Source organism: Stigmatopora nigra, chromosome 9 (genome assembly GCF_051989575.1).
Source record: "Stigmatopora nigra isolate UIUO_SnigA chromosome 9, RoL_Snig_1.1, whole genome shotgun sequence".
NCBI classification, from domain to species: Eukaryota; Metazoa; Chordata; class Actinopteri; order Syngnathiformes; family Syngnathidae; genus Stigmatopora; species Stigmatopora nigra.
In genome coordinates this window covers 7,662,865-7,683,355 of record NC_135516.1, presented here as the reverse complement: position 1 = coordinate 7,683,355, position 20,491 = coordinate 7,662,865, and the positions used below count along the sequence as shown (strand labels likewise).

General features: G+C 37.2%; 1 long non-coding RNA gene across 1 annotated transcript in view; it reads left to right on the top strand.

Moving 5' to 3' along the window:
* The window catches only part of LOC144201590 (uncharacterized), a 37,080-nt gene that overhangs the window by 2,108 nt on the left and 14,481 nt on the right, over positions 1-20,491 (top strand). The window contains exons 3-4 of the long non-coding RNA XR_013327365.1: positions 5,713-5,836; positions 8,533-8,659. This is a non-coding gene — a long non-coding RNA (uncharacterized LOC144201590). The remainder of the gene's footprint in view (positions 1-5,712; positions 5,837-8,532; positions 8,660-20,491) is intronic.

Below are 20,491 nucleotides of genomic sequence, written 5' to 3'. Positions count from 1 at the left end.
TGGATTTGTAGTTGTTGATGAAGCCCCATTCTGTGCTGGGAACCTGCTAGAAATTTCTGAGAACTCCCACAGTGAGAGAAAAAAGTATAGCAACCCACTGATAATTTTTACATTTTGGCATAAGTTGATCATAAAATCTATCAAATGTTTTTTTTTCAATTCTGATCTATTGACGGTCCCTCAGAACAAAAAGACTACAAAATTTTGTATATAATTTGTCATAATAATGTCGCAATTCCAGGCAGGCAACCAGACTGAAGGACACTTTGACATTTCTGAGTCACACACTGTTGACATTAATGCCATTTTCTGCGGTCATATCCGCGCATATGGTTTGTTTAATGACTATAGAGGCACACCACTGTGATTCATTAAGTCCAATGAACTTGTTTATCCATCCACAAATAACTGATATTGATTGAAGTATGTTTTGGAATCAGCCGCATGTAATTAGGTGCTTTCGTCTCATGTTGACAATAGATGGAAAATATTTATAACGGCATTGCGGGCATTAGAATCAAGAGCAGGTACACGACGCCATTGAAAGAAATTGGAAATCTCTTAGTTTTTAGTTGCTTTCTGTGGAGCCCAATTATTGAGAAAACTTTCACATAAAGTACACTTGAATCAACTTTAATAACAATAGCCAGGCAATTTGTTTGTTTTATGGGCACAAAGTGGACGATATTGTTCAGACAGCAATCAGAGGCCCTGGCCTTGGTAATTGCTATGAATGGAATAACAGGGCGTTTGATATTATTGTCCAAAGGTGTAATTATGTAGCTCAATGGAAGATTACTTATTTTCATATTTGACAATATAACCACAACCAGCCTCTGTAAACAGCAGAATTTATGCCACCATTTAAAACACAGCTGCAATGCAACATAATAGTAGTTGCCTAATATATAGCCAATATTTGATACGTGACTTTTAATAAATGGAATAGTTTTCCCCTGATTTAAACTGGCATATCATATAGTAGTATTAATGATAACATAAATTATCGCTAGGTGTGTTCTACTTCTGCATACTTCCCCAGATTTTAGTTGATTTTTTTCTTTCCCTTCACATAGTAATACAACAAATTATTTTCCCTGAGCTTTTGCTGTGCTCTGCACTATTTAAAAGACATTCTACGACAGGCTTTCATCAAAAAACAGAAAGTTTGGAGTGTAAAAAGGACAACCTAAAGCCACAATTTCACAACTACTGTAGTGATACTAAAAGGTTTACCTAATTGTTTGAGGCACCCCAGAAACTATTCAGACATTGAAAGATACAAACCCTCTCTATACTACTTAGAAAATCTTTCATGCATATCAGGTTTTACATACTACTTCCAATTAAATAAACTGCATCCGCAAGGTGGTTTGTCTGCAATATAATGGTAGCCTGCATGACTCTCACTTTCAAGTTAATTCCATGCTGAATGATCATTGAGAACACCACAGGCATCACCGTTTGTCCTTGCGACAAATTCCAACCAAAGCAAGATGCATGGAGAAATATTGCAGAGAGCCACTAAATCCATTCAGGTCAATAGCAATGACAAATGCTTTGTTTGGCCGTGGACTCATTTATCAAAATTAAGTCAAATAAATAAGAGATAGAGGCAGGTAGTGGAGGGTTGCAGTGAGCGTGCGTGGGTTATTTAGCATGTGTGCGTATACAAACAACAAACACCTCATGGAGAATAACTTGAAAATCTCATCACGATTTGTCGTTTCCGACTTCCCGTTGCATTCAATTCCAGTCATCTATAACAATGTTGTAGAGGCAAGAAAACCTCTGAATAATGTGTCAGCACTTTAACTATAGCTAAAATTCATGTTTTAGTAACTTGTCAAGGGTCACGGGTGGTGCTGGAGCCTATCCCAGCTGACTTTGGGCATGAAACACCCTGAATTGATGGCCAGCCCATCGCAGGGCACAAGAAGACGGGCAACAATTCATGGTCACACTCTTTCCTAGGGGCAATTTAGAGTGTTTGACCAACCTACATTTTGGAATGTGGAATGAAACCGGAGCACCCGGAGAAAACCCACATAAGCTTGGGGAGAATATGCTAACTTTGCAGAGGACCAAACCCAGGACCCTAAAACTGTGAGGCCGACACACTAACCACTCAGACACTGGGTTGGCTTTGCTTATAGCCTCATTAGTGTAATCACACTGCATTTAATCAAAACATGTGATTTAATTAAAACAATCAGAAAATGCAGAGCTGATTCATTGTTTATCTAACAAAGATTTATTGCCCACATCCTTTTTTCCCTGCACATTAATAATTAGATGCACACACACACACAAACACACACACACACACACACACACACACACAAGTCAAAGCTTCATGAATTGTTGCAGACATGGCTGCGGGTGAACATAATTTAGTCATCTTATCAATAACGGAAGGATGTAACAAAGGTTCCATTTAGTTGTTTTTTTTTACACCATTTAACATTATTTTTGTCTTGCAAATATATACATCCGATTTAATGAGGACCCCATATTATTATTACATTTTTACTGTCCTGAAAAGCATTATATCATTTCAATATGTTCGTAATATGACGAGGCTGGTGTTGCTATTTGACTGAATATATGAAACATTTAGTTTGTGTCTGGCTTTTTCTGTAATTGGTTCCCTGTTTCTAGTTCTTGTGTACTGATTATGTTTCATTTGCTAGTTATTCTCCCCAGCCTTTTCTCTTTTGTTCTCACCTTCCCTCAGCCATTTTTTGCCTTTTACAGGAGTTCATTTGTATTCATAGTTCCCTGCTTTTGTTCTTTCTTGCTGGTTCATTGTTGTTTTTAATGTCACGTTATACTTTTACTTATTTGGGTAATACCAATGTGTTTTTTGTTTTGTTTAAATTATCTTTCATTCTTGCCTTATGCCTTATTTCGTTTATAGTATACTTTTAGGAAACTATAGTTTAAATTTACAATCATCCCCTTGATTACTATCATTTGGGTTTATTCTTCATTACTCGATCACACCATCTCAGCATAACATCTTAAGTGATTTTAATAAATTCAAAATGGTGTAAAGCCATGAGAAGGGTTGAAGTATATATTAGTTTTTTTCTTTTTTATATGGCGGTTCTCTTTGTTTTGAATTTTCACCCATTGCAGGTACAATTCATTTGCCATGAAGATGACTTCAATGCATATAAACTGGGTGGGTGTTTTATGTGACATGGATTAATTGCTCTTTACAAGCATCTAAGACACATTAAATTGATCCTTTTTTTAGACCAACTGCTGTACAGGCTCAGGAATAGATAACAGATGATAATTGTGCAATAAAAGCCATCGGACCTTGACTAACCACTCTCAGAAAAACATATAAGAGCAGTGATAAACTAAAGTGGTCATCTTTTGACCTTGCATTAGTCATGTCCGGCACAGGCTGGCAATAAATCATGCCGACCTGGTATTTTCACACGGTCAAGACAGCTGCTGAAGTATTCCAGACGAGCTAGGTAGGACTGTCCAGGGAACGTCTGGTTCAAAAGTCAACGCCTCGTTGAGGTGTAGGTCAACACGCCCGATCAGGTAAAGAGCAGAGAGTTATACTGATACATTTGTAGGTCTTGTCATCGGCTGTTGTAGTGATAATTGTCTAAAAGGGGAACATGATGGACGTGTTCTTGTACTATACAAAAACAGGAGCACCGTTACTTTTAAGCACCCAAATTTAGATGTTTTTTTTTTTGAGTTATGAGGCATGGCTTGATGTATTTTCTTGCAAAGCCAAAACGTGTATAGTTGTGAATCATTAAAACAACACAACAGTTCTAATTGCTTCACCATGGAGACTCCATTCTTTAAAGCAATGCCGCTTATGTAAATGAACAATTACTCTCCTGAGAACCTTTGCACAACATTGCAACGCTTACCATAATAATAACATTTGCTGAACAAGTGTGTGCATATTTGCCTTCGGATGTGATGCAAACGCTTCACTCGTCTTGCAAACACTCACTTCTTCCAAAAAAAGGGTTTCAAATAGTGTGAAATAAAGCTGACCTTTCTTTTTTAATATAAAAATGATACCATAGCTGCATCAGAGCTCTGTGAGCTACGGCAGGGGGAGCTGCAAGATGTCAATTGAAGTGAAAGGGAGATAATTTTTTGAAAAATCTTGTTCTGCTGCTGTTACATGGAAAATAAATCAAAGATCAATCAGCATCACAATGGGACCCCATCCTCTAAGTATTACGGCCTTTGCCGCAGTTTTTCAGTGCGAAAGGACGGCAACCGGCAGCAGTGGATATTTTCTCCCATCCAAAGCCCCTCTGCTACCTGGAGCCCTCATGTTGCCAGCCTGTTAAGAGTTTAATCATAGCGACCTGAGCAGACAAGCCCTTATTGGAGCACATTGCCTCCTTGGCTGGCCATCCCGCAACATGGGATAGTGGTGTTAAAGCCGCAGACTGTCTCTTTTGGGCTGATGGCGGGGGGTGGTAATTTTAACGGTGCAGCAAGCCCAGCAAGCGCTCCCAAAGCCGTGAGCGTATTTGATGGATGTCCTTATCGCTCGGTACACTCGGTCCAGGTTCCTGCACAGTGGGGAGTGGACACGGGGTAGATAGTGTATAGCGCTTCTGTTTTATGCCCTACTAGCTTCCTATTGCTGGCAGCTGAAAAAAGGGGGATCCTGCTCGGTTGTCGGGGAGGGGGTTCTAGTGAGCACAACAACTTTGGCTGAGCTTCTAACAAAATGGAGAAGTAATGTATCTCTTTTATTTTGGAAGTCTTTTAAAAAATTCCACCAATATTCACTTTTTTCCGCAAAACCTCTCATTCAATAATTTTCCATACCGCTTATATTGTAAATAATACACTCATTCATTTTTACTTTTATTGTTTAAAGTTAACAAGAGCAACTTGCATTGACTTCTGTTCTGTTCAAACCATGATAGCTCAGCTTGTCTGTAGAATATGTCTGAAAATGATGCAATTTGTGTTGTCTGTTTCTTCAAATCAAACTTCCATCCTTCTTTTTCTAAAGAGGGGTAGGCAAAGTTTTTGCAACTAGCTTTTCTTTGTTTACAGTCTCCTTGTTAGTCTGATCATTGTACGTTAGAGTTTTTCTTAGTTTAAATCGATCTATAGCCTTGCCTGAAGAAAAACGATTTCATACTTTACTCTATGCTGTTTTTCTTTTATGAACTAATTTTATTTTGTTATTTACTTTGACCCTGGGTGACAAAAGCACACAGAAAAAGATCTGGAAGCATAAAGCCATGTATTGCGGGTTGTCTTTTGTGTCCTGTGAACGTGCCTCACGTTAGGTATATAAATGTAGTGCTTTTATTCTGGACTCTTTCGAAAGGGTGCACATGTAGCGAATAGGACACATTGTTCTTGTACAATAATGGCAAAACTGTTGGACTTTAGGTTTTAGCAACGAATGTGCTTTCATTTTGAAAGTGTCTGAGTGAACTTGCAAAGGAATGGAGTTCTTTGTCTCACAAGGTTCTTCTTTTGTTTCCATTGCCTTTGAATAGCTGCTAGTATATTGTTGTTATTATCGTCTCAAAGTATGTTTGACCAGATTCATTCCACAACATACTTTCCTGTGATCTAAAAAAAAAAATAATACTCACAAGCTTCTAAACCATTAGCTGACTTACCTAATCCACGCCTCTGTTTAATTTTACTAGACCACTGTTGTATTCATGTTTGGTTCTCTTCCAGTTTCTCATGTGGCCCCTTTGGAAAATTAATTGCCACCTCTGCGCTTTGCTTTGAAACATATCAGATTGGCCGGTTCATTGAAGGTCCCGCTAATTACAACAACTACATTTACAATCCTACAGTGGTGAGTTGTACTTTTAATAATTTCTTTTTGTTTCCATATTGCTCCATTAAACTATGTGTTCAATTGAAACTGCTTCCTGGCCAAGAAAATAGTTTGAGTCTGCTGTATTCTATTTAAAAAAAGACTATTCACAACCTAATTAGTTTAATGATTTTCATCACATTATAGTAGATAACAGTAAATATGAATGGGTATTGAATCATGTTTTTTATGTATAGTGTACATTGTATGTGCTAACAGGAATTAAAATATGGTACTTTCCTCCAAATTTGCATTAACCTATCACTTAATATCAATGTCTCGCCAGCCTTGTAGTATCATACCGCACTTCATTGGTTTGAAGATAATGCAGAGAAATTCTCTGAAGTGTTGCATGTAGTAGGATCAGCTCACTGAACGATATGTCAGGCTGTTTGTTGAGTTTAGGAGGACTTACGTTGCACTCCTGTGGTCCTAGAGAAAGCTCAAGGTGAGGTTTTCAGATCTTCAAAGCGATTCTCTGTATCAGACACTCAATTTCTTTGTTTAGGGATCATAGTTTGTGCTCTATTTATCACTGAAGCTCATGCATTCATACCTCTCTTGCAAATTCTATCATATATAAAAGAGATAAATTACATAGGCAGAATTCTGCTACATGAATATCCTGTAATACTTGGTACTAATTTTTACAACTCCATGTATTTTAACATGACTACTTGTTTCAACAGGACATGCCCAAGAAAATCAAATAACCGGTGTTGGGGAGTTCATTTTCTTTATGAATTATTTCAAAATTCATGTATTTATTATTCATTTTTAAATGAACTAACCAAGTTATTACATTCATGAAATCTCTCGAGAGTAATGACAAATCCTGATGGGAAGCAGATAGAATAGACAGTCAAGTAATGCTGTTTTCTGAATTTGAAAGACCTGAATGGGAAGTTTGGCCATCCTTGTGAGGATTTGCCATGAAAAAGGTGGCCCATTCATTGTTGTTTGGGATTCTTATTAAGACTTACAAATTCGCAATTGAAATAGACAAGAACAGGCAACCCAGGACAACTATTAATATCACGTACCTGCTAATTAGTTGAAGCACAACTTCTACACAAGATCCAAAAGACTATGATATTTCCCTAACCTTCTCTGATTAAAATGAAATGCTCTTAATATTTAAAAAAAAAGATTTCTTCTAACTAGAGCGCACTACTTTTAGTATAAAATCTAATAAATTGTCATGACAACTGCTTGGTTCGCTTGCTAAAGGCTTCCTGCCTTGAAGTGCGCTGCCCTACTGAGTTGCCCTCATTTAAGACTTCATACTGTTAGCAATTCAAGTTTAAGCTTTTAGAGAAAAACAACTTGCACCTCGCGTTGATTTCTGAGCAATCCCTTTTTTCACACAGCTCTGTCTTCTCTGATAAGAACCCTGACTGAACGAGGCAAGACTGCATGGTTCTGAGGTGGTTTGCGCTTCTTTCTGTCCGTTTAGACTGAGTCACTGAACATGATCAAGCTCGCACCTCATACAGATTAAAGCACAATCATTCCGATGGGGTTTGGCTGCAAAGAACAGAAACGGCTTCACCGCTGCTCACTTTGGTCGGCGCCCTGTCGAGGTGGGACGTTTACCCGGTGAGTCAGTTTTATAATAGGCTTTGCAAGTGAATAAGCAGCAGGTGAGAGAAAGCCATTAGTGAGGGACTTGACTCCAATAAACGTATAATGGCACTTAAAATGTTCATTTTTCTCCATCTGTCTAGGATATTCCATCAGCTGGGGAAGATTTTGTCAATCCAATGAAGGATTACTTTTTGTAACTTGCTTTAAATACTAATATAACAGTCTTACATTGTCCTTAGCATTCAGTCTTCGGAATCTAATTGACAAATTTACACATCTTTGCCACTGAATTAATTCACTTCAACACCAAAAACCCCCCTTGAATACATTCATTCACCTTTAACTCAATTTGATCCATGTCCAAGTCCTGTCCTGAACCTCTTCTTCACTCATCTACTCGCCGTTTCTGTTCTTTGCATCCAAGCCCCATCGGAATCATTGTGCTTTAATCTGTAAGAGCTACAAGTAACTGAACTTACAGTTGAAGAACACTTGATTGATTAACAACACATCTCTGAAATTTCCAAAACAGATTCATGACATTTTAAATTTACCAAATCCTGTACACCAGATGAACCAAGATTGGAAAATATTAAGCTTTTAGTGTGAGAAAGTCCTTCAAAATAAGTAAGCACTGTTGGGGTTTTAAATGGACTTTCTCATCTTAAGAACATTACAGTTTTCTCTGCAGATTTACTCATTAATTCGAATGAGTCATTACTTGAAATCTCCATCGCTAAATAACAAATCATTCTGCTGCTCCATGCCTTCACCTTTTTTCTCAAATTCCGGCGCCTTACACACGTATGCTTGCGTTTCCCGAGCCTGTTTTTAGCAGCTAATTACTTTACATAGGGCGGGGGGATTTCCTTAGGGGCACAAATTTCATCCAATATCTGTCAAGCAGAAATTACATCTCTAATGGAATGGAAGAGTGGTGTAAATTAAAGAAATGACACTTTTTTTTCTCTCCTTGACGTCACCATAGAATTAGATTTTAATTTTCGCCCACACATGCTCAAAATGGAGTAAAGTGAGCTCTTTTTGGCAACTTTCCTGATGGCCTCTTGCTTTTCTTCCACCTGCAGGCTCCTGCTGTATCCATTATCAGCTCCAGTGAACCATCTTTTTGTGGTGGAGCAGTAATGTGATAGCAAAAGTGGTAAATGCCAACCCAACTCTAAGGATAGAACGACATGCTGCTCTTCTGAACTGGTATGTCATATTATCACTCAAACTTTTGGAAATCTACAGTACATTGAAAGTTGCTGAAAATCTGGGGGTGTCCAAACTAGACAGTTTTTATTTGCCTGCAGAAAGATGATAAAAATATCAGTGAAGACAGTTACATTTTTATCAGTGCACCAGCTTTCACAGGTTTTGTGTTGATCATATTTTGGTCAAACAAATTCAAAAGTACAACATAATAATAATAACTATGTACTTAAAACTATACAGCAATACTAATTTACAATTTGACAGCTATGATATATCAAAATTTTGCCTCATCACAGTAAAAGGTCACTCTAAAAAGAGCAGTTTATGTAAAATAAATACATTTATTAGAGGCTCATTATATATCTTCTCTTGTGACATTTTTAGTTCATAGGGACCTTTTTAGCATTTGACATAAATGTCATTTCTACAAGTTACTGGGGTAATTGTTTCTTTGCCCACCTTTTAAAATACCCAACTTTTTTTCTTCAAGTTTTTTCCTCTCACTTCAAATGATCATTTCAGGCTTTTCCCTGTGACAGAAACTTACTAAAGCTTGCTTAAAAGATGGAGAAAAAGAAAAAAAGACTCAACCTTTAGATGTGGTCATGCAGACTTTTTTTGCTCAGAGCATTCAACAGCCTGCACAGAACAGGCTTCAACCCCTTCTCTGCAAGAAGCAAACAGTAGTTGCATAAGACTTTTTTAAGAGAAGCCCCCAAGCTTGTAGAGATCATCCAAATGGAGTTTACATTTACATTGACACGCTGCTCTACCATCAACACGTCTCTCCAAATATTGTCAACACTGCTATGTTGAGCGTACGCTACTACCTCAGCTAAGCTTAGTGTTTAACAGCACCGCTTATGTGATACACCCGCTTTTAGAATCTATTCCACCTGAGCGGGCTTACTGAAATCCTTTCACTGTAAATAAGTGAGAGCGCCCAAAGAACTTGTTGTGTGGAATGTTTGCCTTCTCTCTCTCTTATCTTATCTGTCAGATTTGCCCATAGACGAGAGCAAAAGAAAGGACAAGGTGCAGCCGCTGGAGTTAAAAATAAATAGAAGCGGTGCCCATGGGAGGAGAGTTGCCAAGAGCTTTAGAGTGTACTTCAAGAGGCCAAAACTAATGGCCCCACAGGTCAGGCTTGTGTTTATGCTAGCAGAAGAAGCTGGAGATGTCAAATAAATATATTTTTTAAGGCCGACTCAAAACAAATAGACTTATATAATTTATTATATTTAATGTTTATCCTGTGCTGCAATGCTGGTATTCATCACAATGTAGGAATTGGAATGATACTATTCCTCATCATAATATATAATATGAAAGTAAAAAATCAAGCATTAGTTTAACTAAAATGCTCAGATTTTTAGACCCTCACATTGACCAGAAATGAAAAAAAATTAACATTTGAACACATTTGACCGTGTTACTGACCTAAACAGCAACACCAAAAGCGTGTAAGATCTTTAACATTGAATGATTTGTAAGAAATGAAAATCTTCAAAAGATTAACGTTTTTTTTCATATCTTTCTTTACTTTCAGTTGATATTTGAAACCTTTGGGACTAATTAGATTGTTCAAAATTATTCATCCCTTTCTTGGGCAGACCTTTGAGATGTTTCATGTCTCCATTTTAAATTGTATGACCCCTTTACAAAGATAATGAACTGTGCAAGTTACTTTCTCTCCAAGAATTTTATTCATCTATTAACCATCACAGTCTTGGGCTTTGTGAAGACCTAGTCTAATACGATGATTGGTGTTTTCCAGTTGACGGTCATATGGTTCTTGAGTGTGTTCATTATTGTTCCTCTTCTATTCTTACCATTTCAGTTAGTAGAAAGTAAATGTCATATTGGATGGGTGCCTATGAGGCATACTCAAAATGGGAATCAATGGTCCGATACATCTGCTCCATACATTGCAATGCCAAATAGTACTGTTATCTGCAACATACATTTAGCTCTAACATTTCAGCACACAATCCATGTTCAGCATTTTAGTCAATGTTGATTATTCTGGGCATGCTTATACTGGCATCCACATTTCCTCTACAAGACCATTTGGTAAGGTGTCCACTCATTTTTTTTTTTTTCAGCCTTACATTCGCTAACTGAAGCCAAACTAGTGAGTTTTATTCAACTGGGATCTCAACCAAACTGACAAAACTTGTGATCTTAGTTCAACTGGCATTTCAACCAAGCTGTTGGTGCAATACTTTTTAGTGTTTCTATCTCAAATATACCCTCTTGAATATAAATTAGAATACTAAATTACACAAATCTGGTAAATCTTAAGAAAAACAACTGATCGAATCCCAACATAACCACTTCTTTAGGAGAAGTACTACTTTGTGTGAGACTATAAATACAAAGCGTCAACCACAAAAATCATAAACCATTCACTGAGAATTTATCCTGTAATAGGGTATTAAACTGCAGTTTACCATACGGAATCTTTTTTTTTCTCTCAAGTCGTGAACTGCACAGGCAGTTTTCTGAATAGTGGAATTACTGTGATACACGTAGTTACCCGCTCATTGTGCATGTCTGTCAGAGACTCAAACACAAATACCTTTAGAGTTCCATTTTTCTCTGACAAACCATTAAAACTAAATAGATTTGAAACCTTCTCATAAAATGTCAATTCAATATTTCAAGAGTGGATGCTGAGACACAACCTGGATATTATAATTCGAAACTACCAGCATACTACCCTAACCGGCAAACGCACACCTTAATTTGATTGAGTATTTTTTTAATGAAGGCCTCGTTCCACTGTTCTCAGAACAAAGACAAAGTTTTGCCTTTAAGCAGATTTTTTCCTGATAAATCACGGTCTCTGGTGACAATTAGAGTTTGCACTCGCACCCTAAATTCTGATTAGCTATTCGTGTTGATAGTAACGAATGGCGTTCAAATTGAATTAAATGCTTGCATCTTGCACATTTCCTGGGGGGGAAAAATCAATCCAACATAGTTAAAAAGGGGCATATGTTGCAGTCATGGGACAAAGGGGCCAGGTGCAGGTGGTTGGTAGATATAGTTTAATACATGAACACTATATTTTATCCCTTAACTCTGTTTTAGAATCCTCCCTCACCCAAATATGCCCCTTTTCATCCAAACCACGCAGTATAGAGGCACGTTGTACTCTTGTGTTCTCGCCAGGTTCACTTTCTTCGCCAAATACCCCAAAAAAAATTAGTTTGTGTTTTGTTTTCTTGCTTCATTATTTTGTTTGGATGGATATTTTTGATTTAGTAATTTTTGTGGTGGGCCCATTGATCAAGTGGTTAGCGTATTGGCCTCACAGTCCTGAAGTCGAGGGTTGGATCCCAGGCCGTTCCTCACTGTGTTGAGTTTGCGTGTTCTCTTTGGGCTTGCGTTAGTTTTCTCCAGCGACTCCGATTTCCTCCCAAATCTCCAAAACATGCATGGTAGGCAGGTTGAACACTAAATTTCCCTTAGGTGTGAGTATGTATATATTAAGAAAGCTTCAAAAGTGTATACAGAATTGTGAAGTACGTGTCATTGGACATCTTTTGCTCAAATCACTGAATGATTTGGATTTTCGGCTGTATTTCAATTTTTAATGAGACATGTTAGGCAGTCACCATTACAGGATTAATATCTGAACTGAAACATGTTTATTCATCATCATCCAACAATTAGTACATTTAACCTCTTTGATATCTACAAAAGTCATCCGCAGTCACAGCAATGCAATGTCGAGCAGAATAAATTCTGATGCTTTCGTGACAAAAGGAGCGTTGCCGTTCCATTGCACAGATAGAGCGTCCAATTTGTTGCACTGAGAATTACCTGCCGTAAACGAAAGCTTTTGCAAGGTTGGAGGAGATAAGGTGTGAGTGGGTGAAAATATAGGAATGCACCCACCGCCTGCCGTTTTGTTATGCGAAATAACTGTCCATTATCTAGGCGGGCCAGCATGTTTTAGCATTGAAAGGAATTGTAGGGCATGCGTGATTGGTTGTGCATGCACTTGTACGTGTGTGTGTGTATACACACGTAATTAAAAGTCTTTTTTTTTTTATACTGTTGGTTCATTAAGCGTGTTCTGCTGTTATGCATTCAATATTCCAGTATATCGACCACCTGGACATACCGGCTCACCAGAGTTCTGACACACTACATCCATCATGCCACCCACCTACACCATATTTATAGAATTCTAATTAGCTCTAAGTGCAAACCATCGTCATTAGAATTTTTTTTTCTCTCCCACCTTCCACCTGCATGGACATAACAGTGCTCTCAGTTAAAAGCGACTGGTATTTAGACCAAGGACGGTGCAAAAGAAACACAGAGCATAAGAGTAAAGGTTGACAGTTTAAAATGACAATGAAAAATGGAAGCTGCAGATCGGGCGGGAGGAAAAGGGGGGGGGGGGTGGTCACAGTATAACGTTGGAATGCAGGCAATAATGTCACCTTGGAATAATACTAGTGCGATTAAATGAGCAGCCAAGCCATTTCTCTGTGATGACAGTATCTGGAAACAGTCAATAAAACGGAATTCCAAGTACATGCCAGCACACTCATAGATGCTTCACATAGTATCCAGTACACAAAAGTGGAGAATGTTTTCGAGGTCAGTGGAAATGCAGGGTTTAAAGGAGACATACATTAATCTGCTATTTTTCACACTTTGAAACAAAGAAGGGTCTTCCTAAAGTTTTTTTTACATTCAATGAATGCATATTTGGGTTTCAAAATGATTGAAAAATTAATCTTCTGACTTTCTACTACATTTTCATCAAAGATGGGTATTAAACTTTGAAAGACGTAGATTAAATATCAATGGTATAATTATTATTCCGTGATGTAATTGGGGTTTTTGATAGTTGGTGTGAGTAGAAGTTGACTGGGTTGCACATTATCTTACTATTGGTACTTTAGGGGAATGCTGTAATCAGTGTAATTGTGTTTTTGCACCATATTTTGACATTTAATCTAACAATACAGGCATTGAAGATGGTTGGATATCAGTTCAAAGTGGCACTGAACCCTTTCATAGCCAAGATGCAAGTCAGGTAGGGGTTCAGAAAACTTAATTGTGACATTACTATTGGGCAAAATAAAGTTTTTTACAAGGAAGATAATTTGACCATACAACAGATTCATCTTATTCCTGTGATTTCCTATGGGAAATGAATCAAAAGTCTCCTAGCATCCCAAAACAGATTGTTTTAGCCCTTGGAGGTTGTTCAGGAAAAAACAAAAAGAGGAAAAGAGCCAAAACGGATTGTACAAAGCTCCAGCTTGTTACACCAGCTCGCCTCAGCTTGTCAACTTCTATCTGGGTGAACGCAACACACTCACTCATGCTTTATGCAGGAGAAAGATGAACGTTGTAATAATGATGATGATGAAGATGTTCAGGCTCCATTATTAGAAACAATCTGGCACTCTTTGTCATGCCTGTCAAAACAATATCAACCTGCATCATTCCTCATGATTCAAGTAAATATGGCTATAAAAGCCTTTTCCATTGACCATGAGAACATTTTTTCATCTCTTTTCTTTTTAACGCCATACTGTATGTTCTCATTAATGCACTATCACACAACACTTACTTGAAGGTGATCTAATTAAGCCTAGTGGTAGATGTAATTACATGCAACCTTCATCTGCCCTTTTTTCTTTTCTTCTTGCTGCTTATGGTCAAGGCCCTTGAATACATTGGCTTAGAAATAAACATAATTTATATTAATAAAGACTTAGTACAGTACAGTACAGCTCAAAGCCTTTGTTAACTTCTCATCATATACCGCATGTATGGGTATCCCATTAGGGTCCTGTCACTTAGCCTGATAATGGAATGTTATGAAATAATTATTCACATGAATAATGAACATTCTCCTTGTGTATTTTAAATGAGCAAAAATTATAAGTGGAATTTTCTATTCACTGGCTATAGATGGTTTCTTATTGAAGCTGGAGATTGCTCTTCAGGTGGAAATAGCTTTTTAAAACCACTCTGCTATGTTCTACAGTGGCAAAAAAAACAAATTATTGTTTCAAGGTTTTCAGCCACTTTCCAACAACCTTGCTCTTGTTTTCAGGTTATCCACAGAAAATGCTAGGTGACTGAAAAATACATCCTAAAGCAGAGACTTTACCCACCCAAGCCCATATTTATTGAAATATATGAGTTATATTTGAGGATGATCTCATTATGTTCTTTACATGTTATCAATGGAAGGGAAATTGATCGATTTTTTTCATAGAACTGCAACACAGCAAATCATGTGACATTTTACTTGTCCTCTCACTGTATACGTAGGAGTAAATCGTCCAATGAGTACATACAATATGCAAAATATACACCCAAGCTCCAAACTTTAAAAAATTACATGGATTATTAGCAATATGTATGTGCATTGTGATGAGTCTAAATACTCTTATTGGTGGCTAAAACCTTTGTGAGTGTGAAATCATAACCCTAAGTGGTATTAAAAAAAAGAATAAACGGATTAAAGGGTGGCAGTCATGTAAATGATACAGTACAGTTATTTGGCCAACCCAGTGTGGTTTCACAATCACTAGCATTCACAAATACTAAATCACAACCAATTAATGTTAAAATGTCATATTTGTTGACTTATGAGTGCCCTAATTTGAGAGTTTTCTCAAGTTATATTAGAATTATACAGTATACACAGTACATGACATTTCAAAATGTGCTATTGATTACATAATACAAGTATAGCGATCAAATTTAACTCCTAAATGGCAAAATTCCCGCTAGTGGCAGTATGATTGGGAGTGCGGATAGTCGTTTGTTTCTCTGTGTGTCTTACGAATGACTGGCGACCAGTCTAGGGTCTAGTCTGGCTTTCGCCTGAAGACAGCTGGGTTAGGCTCCAGCAACCCTTACAAGGATGGACGGTATGGAAGATGAATGACTAGTCCACCCCAAGCCTGCCTAGTCAAACTAATGACTATGTTATTGTAAATTAATAATGTTGTTTACAAACTCGTCATACCGAGAGAGCATAGTCGGATCAATAGAACAGACTGCACAGATAAGAGTTACTCACATAGATTATAACTACAGTACACCGACATTGAGTAAACTTACAACAGTTTGTTTTCAAATACCTACTGGATGTGATCGTGATCTATCTTGCTAGCAACATTTCATGTTATAAAAGTAATGTGATCTAATGTGAAGGTGAAATGACTATTTTTATTAATTTCGCCTTTTTTTTAATCAGAGAATTAATCATAGCTTGACTTAAAACTTCCTGGAGAGAAGCTTTAAATCAAGACCGTGTAAGTTATGGAAAGGTCTAGTGATGGAGGTCACTGATAAGAAATGTTATCACACAAGCTGTCACCCATGGCAGCCATTTGCTGTTCGTAATTAATCATCGGCAGCGGCTAATACATTCATTCCATCTAAAAGGGATTCATCGTCTTGGACCCTTTAAAGGTCAAATTCCAAAAGCGATTTTGACTTGTGGAGACCTCCGTTTGTTACATGTCAATAGGAGTTCATCAATATGCATATATCAACTACTTTAAGCCATTAATGATTTGCTTAAAATGCTTTGAACTAGTGCAGGGACTCAAGTGAAAATTCCCTAAGAGTTTTGATGTAATAATTGCCATTAGATTGATACAAAAACCCTACAGGAATATTTTCAATGCAAATACAATTCGGCAAATGAGTGCAGACAGCCATAATGGACAAGATTAAAAAAAACCTCCTCCTTTAAATATAACTTGGTATGGTTAGCATGCTTATAATGGCTCAACATTTAATACAGTAGAAAGTGCTAGGCTCAAACAAACAGTTTCATTCCTTGCTGTGAGAATTGCAAATGACATGGCTTTGATTTGACCTCTCTGAGGCAAGGATTAAAGGTCAGAGGAGAGGAAAGAATGCGGAATGTTCAAGCATCGATTTACCATCCTCCATCACTCCTTTATCTGTCACTCAAAGATGGATGGAGAGGGGATTTGGTGACTGGGACGTAATGTGTCCGTCAGTAGGGGAAAAAAAGCACAAAAAGAGAGAATTGAAATGGGTGAAAATGGCGAAAAAAAAGATTCATTCTTCCTGATACGTATTTAGGTGGACCATGATGTTGAAAAGGCAATGTTGGATGACTTATATATTTATATTTATTTATCTTATATACTGACACTTTGGTTCTGCAATATAGCATCAAAGGATGAAGCAGTAGTACATTTTGCCTATACAGTACTTCATTTAAACTCAAATTGTACTTGATTGTGCAAAACGGAGCTGCAACTAATGCAGTAACACTAACAGAGGTGCCTGGATTTAGTATTGACAATTATAAAAAAATGACAGTGCATTATCAAAGAAGAGGTTTGCTATTACAGTCTTAACAAATACATCCCCATAAAAGCAAGGTAGGCTGGTCGAACACTCTAAATCGTACCTAGGTATGAGTGTGAATGGTTGTCAGTCTCCTCGTGGCTTGCGATTGGCTGGCCATCGACTAATATTTCGTCGTCATTGTCAATGAACGAGTTAAGAGCAAAGAATGGAAATCATTTTATTTCAACCATGCATTGAAATACCACCTTTTGTCTCAATATTGGGTATAAACTCTCAACCATGTGTTCTCAAGCTCAAGTTGATGAAATCGACTGGACAATAAAGACGAGAACAATTGACTTTCTTGAAGAAGACAATTGACTTTCTTGGAGGAGATTGAGGCAGTACCTGCAAGCCCCAAAAATAGCTTTAACTTAAGCAATGATTTTCATCAGTTTTACCTTTAAAAACATTACCCGAAAAGATTTTTTTCACCCTCCATAACCTCTCTCTTTAATCAATAAACACAATTTCTATAGTTTCCACACTTCTACAATGCTTTGTTTTAGTTTTCCTGTGAATCAGTTCCTTGAGACGGTGACACAGAATTGAAGTTAAAGATTGCTTCACGGGTAGAATCAGCATTTCAACAGAGGCAGGGACCGTGATTTTGAGAGAAGGAACATCAAAAAGCCGTCCCAGAAAGCAATTGTTTCTGTCTGTCAGGTTTTGCATACGTCGCACCAGAACAGACACATCTATTAGTCTATTTGTGGCAATGTCTCGCCATCCTGTCGAATGACAAAAGCGAATAAATGCTTTAAACGTGCACTAAATTGCCGAGGCAGACGTTTTACCTGAGATAAACAAATATGTTCCATCACACAAGACATTTAACTCTTCTCTCGGGTCGTTTTGTCATTTACTTTTTCACTTGGCAATTGGGCTGTACTGTTGTGGATGAGAGTCCTTGTCCAATCCCCTTCCGAGTTATTTTAAGTCCCTACCCTTTTTTCCCTTTTTATCAGCTCCCTCCCAGATGGATTTATAAAGCAACTAAACACCCCCTCCCCCTATCTGACAAACCAACCATCTGGCGCATCACATTAGTGAGTCTTGCTCTTTTTGTCCACAATTTTACACATTTTTGTTTTAGCGGACAAGGCCAACATCCTCTACTTCCACCTCTGGCAACCCGTATTTCTGCCCCGACTGAGCGGAAAAACCTTGAAATTAAAAGTGCAAGCAGCCAATTATATTCCACGCAAATTCCGTGCGGTTATCCGGCCTCAACCTTCGTGTTAGAAGACATGTTGTCGTCTCTCAGCCTCACAGCGCTGCCAGAATATGAAAAGCAGCCAGTCGCACAGAAGGTGGTCTACAGATCCTCACGGCAGGGAGAACACGCTGAGGGCCGTTGACTTAAGCCTTACATCAAACTGTGGAAGCAGCTCTCGGGCCCACATGCTGCTTTTTCTTCCCCTCCTTGTTTAGTGTGTGAGAAACCTGTCATTCATAGGAATATGATACAGTAATACCTTGAGATTTGAGTTTAATGCGTTCCAGGAACAAGCTCGTATGTCAATGTACTCGAGTCTCAAATCAATTTTTCTCATTTAAAATAACTCATTACAAATTAATTTGTTCCCACTCTCTTAAAAGAAAACACCAAAAAATAGGACATTACAATGGAAATACATATTTTTAATTTTTCTAATCCACCAACTATGCTCACAAAGTAAGAAATACATATCTAGTGGTAATGATCTGCAATAAAATATGACATTATTGTTCTTAAGAAAATAAAAGCAGAAAATCAACCCCCAAAAAATATTTTTTTATTTTATTATGTACGGTGCCTGGCATCCAATCCACCTTAAAAAGTATTTTAATGCATTTTTTTTTTTTTTAGAATTAGAAAATGAATTCATTCCATTGCTGTCCTTGGTGCTGAAACAGTGAATATCCACTGCCAGCCATGGCACATGTTTATCACTGTCAATGGGTTTTTAATAGAACAAGTGTTTTTCCTACCATTGTTTTGTTTGCGTATTATACACTCAAAATTTAAATATTGAACATGTTATACATGTAGCTATATTGGTCCTATTTTGGGCATTAAAATATTGTAATCAGCTTTTCAACGCGGTTATAAATGTCTTTGTTAATTTTATTATAGATGAATATTTTTAGTAGTTTTCCACTATTTGTGTATTTTTTATCCAACATTAATTTATATTTTTTGTTGTGTTGTTTTATTTAGTGTTTTGCTTTTCCCCAATGTAATGTTTTTTGTATGTATATTGTAAAACATTGAACATGTATTGTGATTTGTGCTTCCTCACAAGGACTACTTAGATCATATGTTAAATTTGTCTCGTACCTCAGGGCAAAAATGTGTTTCGGTATTTTCCTCGTATCTAAAAATATTTCGTTTTTTTGAGTCACTTGTATGTCAAGGTACTACTGTACAACTATTTTGTCTGCTGTTCTGATGCTGTCAAGGCACAAACCAGTTGAGTGCATGCCCTTTTTCTTGACTTCTTTTATCACTGGCTCTGAAATAGCTGAACTTTTACATTTGAAGTTGATTTTATAATCCATTTAGTGCTCTTTTCAAGAAAATACTTGGTTTGTACACAAAGGATCAGTACTGATGTTGCCTTTGCCTTTCTCAACCTGTTCTATGATGTTGCTTTTGGACTTTCTCAACCTGTTCTATTTGGGCTGCGTAGGTTTTTCTCCAGGTACTTTAGTTTTCACCTGCAGTTAAAAAATACACACATTAGATGAAAGCAAGATTTACTGTATCAAAAGAATCATTTCCAATAATCATCCAGGTACATGCATGTGAGAGTGTACATACATACCTAGTATAGTGTACAAGGAGCTTGCAAAGTGACTTATAATATTGATATTGGGTATCTTTAGTGTGTCTTATGTTTCATGATATTCTATATTGTACTATTGTATATGAGTTTCACTTTTTGAATTGGAAAATCTTAAGTAAATAGTCATTTAGATTAAAAAAAGGACAGGGAGAAATGGAAAAAGTTGATTGATCGCTTATGGTGGAAGTGTAGTAGTGGTAAATACATAGTCATCACAATGTGTTAAATCAAGTTAAGCATATTTACTTTATTTGTATCTACCTGTCCTTATATGTTGTTGTACAGAGTTCTAATTAAGTTGCTTGGTTTGCAGCCAGCAACAGCGATAGATGTTAAATCCTTCAGAACTCGGTTTAAGGCATTGAACAACGTATTTGACGTCAATGGCGACCATTGATTTAAATTCTACAAATACACACAGTTGTGGAAAAGTGAATAATTTAGAAAATACTTTTTTATGTAAATATATATTTCGCTTTTCCAGTAAAGTAGCTGACCGAAGTAGTTGGTACATCGCCTATACAATCTTTCTCACATTAAAATAGCGCTGTTTCCAGTCATGTGGTGCGAGATTTTAATTTGTTTTCTTCTCCAACGACGGTATAGGGGAAGA